The following is a 6,174-nucleotide window of genomic DNA, read 5'->3' as shown; positions in this document are numbered from 1 at the left end:
GCTGCCACCGGAGCGAGAAATAGAATTTCAGATAGATTTAATACCAGGAGCCCAGCCCGTCGCGAAAGCGCCTTACCGTCTAGCACCGTCCGAGATGAAGGAATTAATGTCCCAACTGCAAGAACTCCTCGACAAGGGTTTTATCAGACCGAGTGTTTCTCCATGGGGCGCACCGGTTTTGTTTGTGAAGAAAAAGGATGGAAGTATGAGAATGTGCATAGACTATCGTGAGTTGAATAAGCTTACGGTAAAGAATAGATACCCCTTGCCTAGGATTGACGATCTGTTTGACCAACTGCAAGGTTCGAGTTGGTTCTCACGAATAGATCTCAGATCAGGCTACCATCAGCTGAAGGTGAAAGAGGTAGACATCCCTAAAACAGCGTTCCGAACGCGGTATGGACACTACGAGTTCCTTGTAATGTCATTCGGTCTAACAAATGCTCCTGCAGCATTTATGGACATGATGAATAGGGTGTGTCGACCGATGTTGGATAAGTCGGTTATCGTCTTCATCGATGATATATTGATTTATTCAAAGAGTGAGTCTGACCATGCCGAGCATCTGAGAGAGGTATTGGAAGTTCTGAAGAAAGAAAGGTTGTACGCCAAGTTTTCGAAGTGCGCGTTCTGGTTAAGAGAAGTGCAATTTTTAGGTCATGTGGTTAATCCGGAGGGGATTACCATGGACCCAGCTAAGATTGAAGCGATAACGAATTGGAAGACTCCGCAGAATCCGACTGATATACGAAGCTTCCTAGGGTTAGCTGGCTACTATAGGAGATTCATCGAAGGTTTCTCCAAGATAGCCGCACCGCTGACCGGTATGACCCGAAAGTCGATAGTATTCAGTTGGGGAAAATTTCAAGAAGAAGCCTTTGAAGAATTAAAGAGAAGACTCACGCAAGCTCCAATCCTTACTTTACCCGATGGTGATGAGGATTTTGTTGTTTGTGCTGATGCCTCGCATCAAGGGTTAGGTTGCGTGTTGATGCAACGAGGGAAGGTGATAGCCTACGCGTCTAGACAGTTGAAGGTCCATGAGAGTACTTACCCGACGCATGATTTGGAGCTAGCAGCTGTAGTGCATGCTCTTAAGATATGGAGGCATTATCTGTACGGCACTAAGTGTACTATCTATACCGATCATAAGAGTTTAAAGTACTTCTTCGAGCAGAAAGAACTGAACATGAGGCAGAGAAGATGGTTAGAATTGATAAAGGATTACGACTGTGAGATTAAGTATTACCCCGGTAAAGCTAACGTGGTCGCTGATGCGTTAAGTCGTAAGAATGAGGAAGTCCTTGCAACAGTGAAGTCATACAAGTTGATCATGAACCCGAGTCTTTTTGAAGAAATCATCAAGGTGCAGTCAGAAGTGTTAATAGATGAAGGGTTAGTAAAGAAGGAAAGGATTTATGGCCAGCAAGATGAGTTGATGGAAAACACTCATGGAGTTAAGACTAGGTTCGACCGTATGTGGATCCCACGCCATGGTGATCTTAGAAGTCGAATCTTAGATGAAGCTCATAAGTCAAGGTACTCAATCCATCCAGGAGCTACAAAGATGTACCAAGACTTGAAAAGAGATTACTGGTGGCCAGGATTGAAGAGCGATGTAGTGGATTATGTTGGTAAGTGCTTAACTTGCTTACAAGTCAAAGCCGAACACCAAAAGCCTGGTGGGAAGATGCAACCGCTAGAGATACCTGAGTGGAAATGGGAACACATCGCCATGGATTTCGTGACTAAGCTACCTCGTACAGCTAAGCAACATGATACCATCTGGGTGATTGTGGACCGTTTGACCAAGAGTGCTCACTTTCTGCCCATACGAGAGGCCATCTCGTCAGAAACGTTAGCAAGCTTGTTCATTAAGGAAATTGTAACCAAGCATGGAGTACCGTTATCGATCGTGTCTGATAGGGATACACGGTTTACTTCGAGGTTCTGGAAGAAATTTCATGAAGCTATGGGGACGAGGTTGAACATCAGTACGGCGTATCATCCTCAAACCGATGGACAGTCTGAAAGGACGATCCAAACCCTTGAGGATATGCTACGTGCTTGCGTTTTAGATTTTGGTGGAAGTTGGGATGATCATCTGCATCTGGCAGAGTTCTCCTATAACAACAGTTACCATTCGAGTATTGGTATGCCACCGTTTGAGATGCTGTACGGTAGACGATGTAGAACCCCGGTGTGTTGGGGTGAGATTGGTCAGAAGGAAATGGGAAGTATAGAAGTGGTTCAAGAAACGTCTTCAAAGTTCGATCAGATCAAAGCAAGAATGAAAGCCGCTCAAGACAGACAAAAGTCTTATGCGGATAAGCGGCGACGACCAATTGAGTTTAACGTTGGCGACTATGTGATGCTTAAGGTCTCGCCTTGGAAGGGGATTATCCGTTTTAGGAAAAGAGGAAAGTTGAGTCCGAGGTACATTGGACCGTTCAAGATTGTAAAACGTGTGGGTGAAGTAGCTTACAAACTGGATTTACCCGATGAGTTAGAAGGAATTCATTCAACCTTCCATGTTTCTCATCTGAGGAAGTGTCTAGCTGATGACACGTCTCACGTGCCCTTAATGGACATCGAGGTTGATGAACGATTGAACTACATCGAGCAACCGATAAAGATCGTTGATCGCAAGGAGAAGCAGCTTCGTCACAAGATTATACCCTTGGTCAAAGTGATATGGAAGCACCGCAAGGGATCTGATGCTACTTGGGAAGTCGAGGATGAGATGCGCAAGTTTTACCCTAGTTTGTTTATGTAATAGTTAGGTTTCGGGGACGAAACCTCTTTAAGGGAGGAAGACTTGTAACATCCTAAAATTTTATATTGATAAATAAAAGAAAGTTATGTTTAGTAATTTCACGTTTTAGTTATTTAATGTCGAGTAAGGAACGGGTCTTGGGCTTAGTTATTTTATGAACTCGGCCTGTCTCGACCCGTAGGAAGCCAACCCGAGCCTAACCAAACCCGTAGTATATAAACGAAAGTTCTTGACACTTCCACCATTTTTCACCATCTTCCTTCACTTACACCCACCCAAACACTCTCATTTCTAGAGAGAGAAGCTAGAGAGAGAAAGTTCTCAAATCACAAATCCGAGTCCACAATCTTGTTCCTAATCGTTTTTGGTAAGTCCCTCTCGAAAATCATCCGTTTTCATAACCATTTTCGACCTCAAATCGAGCAAAAACTCCCATTTTCGTAACTTGAGTTTTCGGGTCAAAAACCGCCTTGTTTTGGTGTCAAAATGCAAGCTTTTGTGTTTAAAAGTACTAGGAATCGATAGCCCTTTCAATCCCGAGCATTTCCATGTCAAAAACTTCGATTTTGGGTCAAAAATCTGGAAAATCTGGAAAACCCGTGGGTTTCTCCGTCGCCCAGCTTGAAGGAGTCGAATCAGACTCATTCGATCGAACCAGTCGATCGAATCAGTCCATTCGATCGAATGCGTAGATCGAACAAGTCCAGTCGACCGAATAGGGAAGCAACCGAATGGTCTCCAACTCATTCGATCGAATGAGTTTTGTATTCGATCGAATGAGTGTTGTATTCGATCGAACGTGTTCCTATTCGATCGAACGTGTTCCTGTTTGATCGAACGTGTTCCTATTCGATCGAACGTGTTGTATTCGATCGAACGTGTTCCTATTCGATCGAACGTGTTCCTATTCGATCGAATCAAGCCAGAACCAAGCTGTTTCCAAGTTCGCCTAAGGTTTAACTTCGCCTGAAGCGAAGTTCGTCTATAAAATAAATTAAAAACCTAATGGAAAATGTGTTAAGGCAGTTATCGAAAATAAAATTTTTCCAAGCTGACCTGGCAGCTTAACCCCAGCCAGGGGCTCTGCCCCTTGGACCCCGCTAGGGGCTGCCGCCCCTAGAACCCCGCTGCCAGGGGCGCTGCCCCCGGACCCCCGTTCGTTGTGGGTCATATATAGATAGAAATACAAACGAGTAGCAGTAGTTAATTGATATGTGTAAATATTATACAGTTAGCCGAGCCCAGTTAAAGAAAGGAATTACGATCAACGGCGAGCGTAACAGGATCCAGGTGAGTTTCTAGCCCCATTCCTTGTTATGTTTTCGGGGCTGTGTGCATACTTGATGTGTTGTTAATACATTTATCCAAAGTGATAAGTGTATGCCATAGGTGATATATGTGATATGTATGAATGATTGCTTGATGGTTCGTGAACGATCTTCGGATATTGCACGTACTGTCAGGTTGTAACGTTATAAATATGGCAAGTATGATATGTATGTTTATGTGTATGAACGTAAGAAAGTTAATAAAAGAAGGAAATGACGGTTGTATGGTTGTATGGTTACGAAAGGGGTACCGAGCCCTAATAATACTCGAGGTATGATGTATGGTTGTATGGTAACGAAGAGGGAATCGAACCCTACTAATATTCGAAAACATGGGACCAGACCCTAATAATATCTGTGATGTTAGGGACCAGACCCTAATAATATCTGTGATGTTAGGGACCAGACCCTCATAATATCTGTGATGATAGGGACCAGACCCTTATAATATCTGTGATGTTAGGGACCAGACCCTTATAATATCTGTGATGTTAGGGACCAGACCCTTATAATATCTGTGAGGTTATATGGCGAAAGGCTCTTTAAAACGTATGATTATGAATGTAAAGAAAGTATGTAAGTAAGAAAGAAAGTATGTAAGTAAGAATGAAGGTATGAGTACTTATGTGTGAATGAAAGAAAGTTATGAGGTTAAGTACGTATGTATGTAACAAGGTATTGTATGGTAGTGTATGATTAACTAGAACTCACTCAGCGTAGCTGACTTTTAGTATGCACGCAGGTGAGTAGGATGAGACAGCTGGCTTGAGTGGAGGACACATGGCAGAAGACTAAAGCCTGGCATCTGAAGATCCGATATGTTTTATAAGTTACGTTTTGATTTTGAAAGACAAGAGGAATGTTTAAAGACATGATTATGAATTGATATGTAATGTTTTATGAAAGTTTTATATTCCGCGTAAAGTTTTTAATTAACTCTGATATTTAGAACTGTGTTTATGAGTAAATCCAACACGAAAGTAGGGTTACCGGTAACGGGGCCTTACAAGTTGGTATCAGAGCAAAGTTCGAGAGATTTAAGCATCCTACATGCTTAGACTCGAACAGAGAATGGGATTTAAGTAAGAAAGGAAAGAAGATGCCAGTTCAAGAATGCCATGTGTCGCTCAAGCAAGATCAGTAAAGGTAAAGTGCATGATTAAATGATGTATGTTAATAAGAAAGAAAGGATATGTGAACGATAGGGATAGGAATAATTGACTGTTTAAATTGACAAACTGCTTAAGTAGAACCAGCACAAATAGACTCATAAAGGGAAGTGTATATGACACGGAAAGTAACGTGATCAGCTAATCACAACTGGCCACTGTTATTACCTGTTAGCCTTACTATCCTTGTACTAGATAGTTCCTTGAGTGATGATGTTTGTGTTTTCTCATATAGGATACTGATGGCTGGAGCTGGAGAATTTGTTGAAGCTGGGGGTCGCACTGGACGTCGTGGCAGGCCTCGTCTTGTCCGGCAACCCTCGGTAGAAGAAGCTTCCCACACCGAAGATGAAGGAAGCGCAGCTGGAGGAGACCAGAACAACAACGAGGAAGTTCAACTTAGTCCTGCAGTTCAAGCAGCCATTGTTCAGGCTGTAGTTGCTGCTGTGAAGAACCTGAATCCCGAAGGATCTGCTGGAAGCCGTGAACGAACTGCTGAAGGGGCGGGTGGTGATGGTAGAAAGGATGGGGAAGGTGAAAGAGGGGCCTCGAGTGGGGATAAGTCTGTGAAAGTCGATGATAGGAGAGGAGGACAAGGTGGGTGCAGCTATAAGTCCTTCAAAGGTTGTGACCCGCCTAAGCTGACTGGTTTAGGAGACGCAATCGCTACTCTCCAGTGGTTAACCGCTATGGACAAGGTTATCCGCATTAGCGAATGCCGTCCCGACCAAGCTGTGGGCTATGCTACTCAGTCATTCGTAGATGAGGCTATGTATTGGTGGGAGAGTGTGGAGCAGAGGAAGACCCGTGAAGAGATCAAAGGGATGAAGTGGGAAGATTTGAAAGAGTTGGTAATGAAGAAGTTCTGTGCAGATGCCGAGGTTGAAAGAACGGAGATGAA

Source organism: Bidens hawaiensis, unplaced genomic scaffold, assembly GCF_021521415.1.
Source record: "Bidens hawaiensis isolate Kalapana, Puna unplaced genomic scaffold, B.hawaiensis_p1.1 tig00032824_1, whole genome shotgun sequence".
Lineage (NCBI taxonomy): Eukaryota > Viridiplantae > Streptophyta > Magnoliopsida > Asterales > Asteraceae > Bidens > Bidens hawaiensis.
The sequence above is the reverse complement of the archived record's forward strand: the minus strand, read 5'-3'. Positions refer to the sequence as shown.